We start from the raw sequence: 8473 nt of genomic DNA on the forward strand, positions 1-8473 counted from the left end.
GTGGTTTCCACATTACAGATTAAAGAGAGATGAAGAAAAAAAAAAGAAATGATGCAAAGTTTGGTAAAATCTGCCCAAGTATTTGTTAATATACAAGGGAAATGCAATCAGTGCAAACTGCATTATGTAGAGAGGAAAGCAAACCATACGAGATGCTGAGCCCTAGGAAACACACTGAGGGTTGCTGGAGGGTAGGTGGATGGGGGAGTGGGCTAAATGGGGGATGGGCATTAAGGAGGGCACTTGATGTGATGAGCACTGAGTGTTATACACAACTGATAAATCACTAAATTCTATCCCCTGAAACTAATAATACAGTATATGTTAACTAAATTGAATTTACATAAAGAATTAGAGTTTTTAAGAGCTGAAAGAAAATAAGATTACTCTAGATGAACATCAGTTAAACCTCAATAAAGAAAATAATTCTATCTGTATTAAAACCAACCTCAGCTCTACCATCTAATCATGCCTTTTAATATCCAAATCTTAAAAACCTTGTCTTCAGTCTGTTTTTCTCAGTATTGCTGAGAAAGTAGAGCGATCATTTTGCTTCATATTATAAGGGGTTTTAACGTTGCTTAAGACAGTTAATTGCACTATCTAGATGCTAGTGACTTGTCAGTGTTTACGCATAATTTTTGTTAAAGGCCTGGTCTAAAGTGTAGTTGCTACTGAAAGCAACAAGACAGTAAACTACCAGTTACTTCTGGGTAACGTTTCTAAGCGTGATACATATTAGTTTTCTATTTGTTGAAAGAGATATGCATTGAACTCAAACCAGTTTAAGGCCCAGAAGAGCATTTAACTGGTCACATGAGAAGGACAGAGGGTGGTACCTCTGCCCCTCCATTTCCCAGTGCTGCCTCCAGCTGGGTGGCTTCATTCTCAGGGAGACTCTACACCATGAATGTCTGCTGGGAGTTCAAGGAGTCCAGGGTTCCCATAGTGATCACATATCCCGGTTCACTTAGGACAGTCTGAGGTTGTAACTATTGTCTTGCACTATGAATGGTCTCCCCTTTCACTCGCAGAAGTGTCCTGCTTGGGTAATAGAGAATTTGGCCACCCCACCTTATAGCCAGTGTAACCCCAAGGCTTGTGACCTAAGTGCAGCACAACGTCAGTTTTGTCATGCAGACTCCCTTTAAAATTTACTCAGTGACAGTACTTTCTCCTACTCTGGTTGGATACTTAGCTCCTATGATGACTTTCCTGCTCACTCTGAGTGATAGGCAGTTCTGTGGTCATGTGTGGTGACGTGAGAGCCTCAATTTGGTTATAAGAATGTGTCTATTCAAGAGTTTAGTTTCTCTCTTTAATCTTTCTGCAAACGTTCCACCTCTCTTCCCCTTCTACCAAGAGGTTGGCAACTGCCCACCTTGGAAAAAAAGTGTGGTCATCTGCTTTTCTCCTCATTCACATCTTTCCTCATGGGTTAACTACTTTTTCAAACACTCCAAGATGAATATAAGGGAATAGAAGAGATGAGCGGGGTGAGGGTAGCTCTTAGAAGGCTGGGTGTCTTCACATGCTTCACATATGGCAGCTGGTTAAACCGAATCTTTTGTCCTTCACGTGCTTCTAATTTATTTGACTGGGGCTCACTGAAATTTCTTTTAACCTGGTTGATGTGTCTAGATTTTAGCTCATTGCTAGTAAATTCTTTGACTGTCCTTAGAGGTCCAGTATTCATATCCCACTTCTTGCTGCTATGCTCTCTTCACCTTTTCAGGCAACCATGTTGAGCTGGACCCTGAATAACTCTGAACTACCTCCACTCTCTTCTCTGTGATCCATTTTGGTTCACAAGAGACACTCAATGTGTCTTATACCTTGTTACACCCTTAGAGTTCCAGGTGGTCCCAATGTAACTCCCTCTATCTTTTAGCACAGGCTAATGTAGCTCTTAGATGTGAATCTAGCACTAGTCCTGTGCCTCCCAATTGGGGCAACTCTTTGAGAGGTCCCATGGAAGCCTCCTCCATAGGCCTAAGTGAAGGAGTTAGGTAGAGTTAAGGACTTCTCCCTTTTGGGTAGAGTTAAGGACTCACAGGATGGCAACAAAGATCTCCGAGGAAATTACAACATCCTACCTTTTTTTTTTTTTAATACTTTGAAAACTTTTACAGAATTTGTCTGGTGAAGGGGTCAAAGTGTTGTTGAAGTTTTCCTTGACCATTTCCTTTATATAATAAGCTGGCTTGGGATTTTCACATTTCTTGTGTCTTATTATCTCTGGAAATTCCAGTTAAACATTTTATTACTTTAATGATCCTAGAAAAAACACAATTCTCTTTCCTCTAATGTGCAAATAATAATTTTCTTTGATCTTGTTTGGGACACGTCCCCATAGAGAGAGGGTAGTTTAATGGTTCAGTCTTGGTCATAATCCCACTTCTCTGATGGAGGAGATGGATCTGTATGTGTAACAGCTCTACTAGACGAGGCAGTGTGCAGAAGCATGGACTTTGAGGAAGCAAAAAAATGGCAGTAGTTATTTGTTTCTCTTAATTGTTTTCAAATATAATTCTATATTTTCAGAGATTCTTTTAAACTAATTGAGACTTTATTGACCAGCATATGGGCTATCTTGATGTATGTTACATGTAAACTTTAAACAAATATATATTTGATGTTTAGGATAAATTGTTCTATAAATGTCAATAAAGACAAGTTGATTGATATTGTTGTTTGAATCTTCTATGAACTTATTGATTCTCTCTCTACTTGGTCTCTTAAGTACTGAGAACGAGGTTGAAATAGACAACTATACTTGTGGATTTTTCCTTTTCACTTTAGTCCATTCAGTTTTTGCTTCACATCTTTTGAAGCCTATAGAAGCATATTAGCATATTATGCATTTAGGATTATTATAACTTTTGATAAACAAAACACTTCATCTTTATTTTAGAAGTCCCTCTTTGTCTATGCTAGTATTCTGTGTTCTTAATTATGCTTGTTCTTATTTTTCTTTCTTTCTTTTTTTTTTTAAAGATTTTATTTATTTATTAGAGACAGAGAGAGGCAGAGACACAGGCAGAGGGAGAAACAGGCTCCATGCAGGGAGCCTGACATGGGACTAGATCCCAGGTCTTGAGGATCAGGCCCTGGGCTGAAGGCGGCGCTAAACTGCTGAGCCACCCGGGCTGCCCTTGTTCTTAGTTTTCATTAGCTTTGGAAACTTTCAGACATCATTTTTTCAAATGTGTGTGTGTGTGTGTGTGTGTGTGTGTATACATACACATTTTTCTTCCTTTTGATTAGTTTTGCTTGCTTTAACTTCAGATTCACTGTTCCTCCCGCCTACCTTTGCAGGGTCTAATTTCCTGGTAATTTCATCTTGCAAAATTTTTTTCAAATACTATATTTTTCATATCTAGAAGCTTCCTTTCTCATATATTCCATTTCCCTCTTAATTATGAATGTGAAAGTGTCCATTTACATCCCTGGGAATATTCAGAACACTTAAGATAACTGTATTAAGGTTTTTGCCTGCTAATTCTATCATATTTGCCATTTCTGTATCTGTTTCTATTATATGAACTTTCTGCTATTATGAGCCACATTTTCCTATCCTCTTTGTTTATCTATTTTTGACTGGATGCCAGATATTACAATTTTTACATTATTGAGTGCCTAATTTTATTATATTCCTTTGATTAGTGTTGGAATTTGTTTTCGTAGGTAGATGAGTAACTTGTGAGACAGTTTGATACATTCAAGGCTTGTTTTTTAGCTTTTTCCAGGGTGGCTTTTCTAGCTTTTCTAGTATCCTGTGTCCTTTGTTTATTTAGCCCCACTTCTTAGTCATGACCATTTTTTGAGTCTCAATTGACTGCCCTGTATATCAAGTGAGTCCTCTAAACTCTAGATAGTGAGAACACAAATGATTCTCAGCCCCTGTATGAGCTCTGAAGAGTTTTTGTCTTACGTTTTTCTAGTAATTCTTCTTTCCAATGCTTTTCCTTTTCTAGTCTCATGAAGTCTCATCCTATGTATGTACAGGTTACTGTTCAAAGACTCAAAAGACAGATTTTGTAACTCTTTCACTTAAAAAATTCCCTCTTTTTTGACATTCTATCCTATAGATTCTTTTTTTTTTTTAAGATTTTTACTTATTCATTCATGAGAGACACAGAGGGAAAGAGCAGGCAGAGCCACAGGCAGAGGGAGAAGCAGGCTCCATGCAGGGAGCCCGACGTGGGACTCCATCCTGGGACTCCAGGATCACGCCCTGGGCCAAAGGCAGGCGCTAAACCACTGAGCGACCCAGGGATCCCCCTATCCTATAAATTCTTGATCCCATCACCTCCCCAAAATCTGAGCATTGTCTTCTCAGCTCAGTGAGACTAATGGACCATGTTTAGAATTTTACACTCTTCTCCTATAGTCTTGAAGTTTTGTCTAGGAAAAAAGCTGGTAGAACTATAAAGCTCATCTCATTTACTTATTTTCTACCAGGGACAACTGTACTGCACTACTTTCTAATCTGTAAGTACAGTTGTTTTCTATGTTTTGTTCAATTTTCTAGTTGTTTACAGCAGGAGGGTACTTCCAAATTTTACTTCCGCACAGAAGTGGAAATGCTGCTATCAGTAATCTTAAAATAACATGTCCTCTATGATTTTTCTTTTATTCTTTATAAGCCTCGCATATGCAATTAAGGAAGTGTTTTTTCTTTTAACACAAAAGGTGCTCACATCCACTTGTCATAAAAATTTGCTTGAATGCAGTTCATTACACAGATGATTTTCTAAATTTTTCTTCATCTTGAAACAATATAATTCCTCAGTGGAATAGACAGAATGATTTTATTTGGATTTTTTTCATTGTTGTATTTCTTATACAGGTGGCAAGATTAATTTTTCAGCAATTTGTGTGTCTTATAATGTTTGTGATTCTTTTATTTTGAATCAATGAAATCTTTGTCCTTATGCCTAGATTATTTTTAATATTCTAGGGAAACAGTCTCCTTTAAATCTGGGAACCTGAATACATATATTTGATCTTTTGTATTTTCTTTTTGCAAAATGCTAAGTTAAGCTTTTTTTGTTTTCAGAGTTCCTGTATTAGAGTAGGAATGTTAGTAACTATCCATTTTTATTCAAAATTAGAAAACAGGGCAGCCCAGGTGGCTCAGTGGTTTAGCGATGCCTTCAGCCCAGGGCGTGATCCTGGAGTCCCGGATCGAGTCCCACCTCGGGCTTCCTGCATGGAGCCTGCTTCTCCCTCTGCCTGTGTCTCTGCCTCATTCTCTCTCTCTCTCTCTCTCTCTCTCTCTGTGTCTCTCATGAATAAAGAAATAAAATCTTTAAAAAAAAATTAGAAAACCTAATATTAAGTATTGACTTGAATATTGGCACATTGAATATTTAAATTATGTGATATAGATAGAAGCATGCATAGATGAATAGATTCTTATGACATAACACCTATTAATTTGAACTAATGAAATTATTTTATGATAATTCAAATAAAATAAGTAGCCTAATAGTGATGAGATTTACCAAAATGGTGAAAGACTCTTAGTAAAGTTAAGGACATAAACAAATTATAGTATCTCCTCAATTTATATGTTTCTGTATTCCTTAGAAAAGTCAGAATGTTTTAAAACTGTGCAAAAAATACTTTGTACTTTTTATATGATAAAGAAGTAATTCCCAGGCTCAACTAGGTTTTCCCATGCACAATTATCTGTGGTACACTGTAGTACAAAATTATTGGTACACAGGATATTTATAGTAAGGATTTGTTGTGATAGTTCAGGATGCCTAGAATCCCTTAATCTTGCCTACTAAATGGAAATAGTGCCCTCCCAATCCCCATTCTTGTGTCCTTCAAAAAATCATCACAATTTTTTTTTTTTAGAAGTGTCCTTTAGGATGGTATCACCAGCAGTGTGAAATATTATTCAAGAGTTAGGGAGAAATAAATGTTGGCATGTATTTATAATGCATCAAACCATTCATTCGTCCCTTTAAGTATCTTTCCTAAAAGAGAATAGAGAACATTCTTTTCACCAGGATATTGAGAAAGACATTGGTGAGAACAGCACAAAATTCCTTGAGAAACGTGGTGGGGACTATTCTTTGTAGAGCAGGGATCAATACGGAGAGGCTGCCATCAAATAGGCTTCCTGATTCCAGTAGGAGATGATGGGATCCTCAATGTAAGAAGCCAAGCAATAGAACTTAACTGTTAGAGGAAAGGTGAGTGTCCTTTCCGTAACAGGCATTTGTCCTAGAAGAGTAAGCTGAACATTTCAACCTTACTATAACTAGTGGCTAATCAGCCGTGGGATTCCTGAGACCAAAAGAAGTGTCATTCCTCTAATTTATTACCTAAGTTAAATTATATAACTTCTTAATCTCTGCCACATTGCTCTGCTCCCTACCCTCCACCATAAAAAGAAAAGAAACAGAAAAATAAAACTGGAACTTATTTGAGTTCCCATGAGGGGAAGCCATGGACTCTAACTCAACTCTTGGGCCTGAGTCAGTTCCTAACTCTTCAGTGAGAAGAAAGTTTGTAATCCATGGGGCTCAGCAGCCAGAAGCCATTGTGCTCCATTAATCACAGTCAAGGTTAATTAGAGTGATTTGGTTTAAGGAAGGTTGGGTCACAGCCTCTGACTCCAGAGTGTACTAATCATCCCAATTTCTGAAGGTATGGTTGGTGTTGATCTACTTGGCAACTCTCATGGCCGCCACATTGCTTGTCCCTTCTGTGAAATGAGAGATACTGTGAAGTGCCAAGTAGCAGTTTGTGGGGCCCTCCTTCCTTGCCAAAAACGAAGACAAGGAAGTCTTAGGATATCACAGATATTAGTGCCACCATCAAACACAGAAAAATTCAGAAGCAGGGATTCTTCTATTTCCCCACTTAGTCCCCTATTTAGTCTGTTCAGAAATTGAATAAGGCAATAACTCCCATTACAGGTGATCACGGCATATTCCATTTATTATTTGGTTTTCTAGAGTAAACCAGAACAGCTTCCGGCACCTGGAATTCAGCTTTGGATATCACATATTTTATAATTTAATTGCAGCAAGTAGAGAACATCAGAAGAAGTTTGCTTTTGCCTGGCAGCTATAGCCATACCCCATCAGTCTCCTGCCCCTCAGAACTGTGTCAGGTCCCTGACTCTGCACCACAGTAAATCAATGGAAACTGATTATTTCAGCATACCACAGGATTATGCATGTGCTCACGTCACACTGATAGGACCTGCTGAGAAGAAATGTCCAGTACTCTAAATGCTCTACTAAGAATGAGAAATAAATCTCATGAAAATTCAGGGTCTGTTACTTTAGTTATGTTTTGGGGTCCAGTGGTCTTAGTTATGCAGAATTACTACCTCTTTATCATGTAAGATTAGTTGCATTAACTGCTCCTAAAAGTGATATACATCAGTCACTTGGTGGATGTTTTCAGATTTTAGGGGTAACAGAAAACTACATTTGGTCATATTTCCCCAAACAATTTACCAACAATCTAGAAACTGTTAAATTTGAATAGAGCCCAGAAAAAGAGAAGCATTTGTGACTAGATGACAGATGTGGAAGCTGATATCACTTGGCCCTTTTGATCCAACTGATCTAATGATGCCTTTATATGTCGATGTTCTGTAAAGCCTCCCCCAGGCCCCAACAGGAGAATCACAATGACTGCCTCTTAGGCTTTAAAGCAAAGTCGTCTTGGTCAAAAGTATTATTTTGAGAAACTGCTTTTGGTTTTTAATAGGAACTATGAAGAGAGGGACCACGTGACCACAGGACACCATGAGAACATGCCAACTGAGCTTCCCATCATGCACTGTTTGGTTTTTATTAATCCACTAAACCCTAAACCTGGGTTTGGTCTGGATACAATCATTGGAATTGCCTGGAGCAAGTTTAAATACTTGTCACGAAAGCTGCTGGGCTTCATCACTTTGTATCCTAGCTGCATCCAAGCCTGAGGCGGTGGCCACTTGACACCAGGAGCCACTTAATGTCCCTTTGGATCTGGAGCAGAGAAGCAAGGCCTGGGGGTGAGGGGTGGGGGGGGGGTGGAAGCTGATACTGAGTGCCTGCAGCATCTACTCGGTCTTCACTATTCAGAACTTGTAACTAAAATATTTAAAGAAACTGATTTTAAATGTAAATTAAAGGGCAAAGGTTCTCAAAACAAAACAAAACAAAACAAAAAAAACCTAGGGGTAACTCATCTAGTTCCTAGTGGTACCTCATCATCAAATAAATGTGTTAAAAGCAATTCTGTGTCCTGAACAAATAATGAATCTACAAGTTGCAGAAGCAATTGGCTCACATTCTTTATGTGTTGTGCCTACTTTGCTAATGGATGTCTCTCTTTCAGTACATATTTATGGCCTCCGGGAGAGTTCTCTAGGACAAAATGATGAAAAATGTAACTTTAATTTCCAAATTCTTCTGCATATTAAGCTAGCTCCAGTCAGGAGTGAAAAACT

General features: G+C 38.2%; 1 long non-coding RNA gene across 2 annotated transcripts in view; it reads left to right on the forward strand.

Moving 5' to 3' along the window:
- The window catches only part of LOC111098918, a 74236-nt gene extending 66210 nt beyond the window's left edge, over nt 1-8026 (forward strand). For both annotated transcript variants that reach the window (XR_005370012.1, XR_005370013.1), the window contains one exon: nt 7747-8026. This is a non-coding gene — a long non-coding RNA (uncharacterized LOC111098918). The remainder of the gene's footprint in view (nt 1-7746) is intronic.
- Nucleotides 8027-8473: the final 447 nt, after the last annotated feature.

Source organism: Canis lupus, chromosome 15 (genome assembly GCF_011100685.1).
Source record: "Canis lupus familiaris isolate Mischka breed German Shepherd chromosome 15, alternate assembly UU_Cfam_GSD_1.0, whole genome shotgun sequence".
Taxonomy (NCBI): Eukaryota; Metazoa; Chordata; class Mammalia; order Carnivora; family Canidae; genus Canis; species Canis lupus.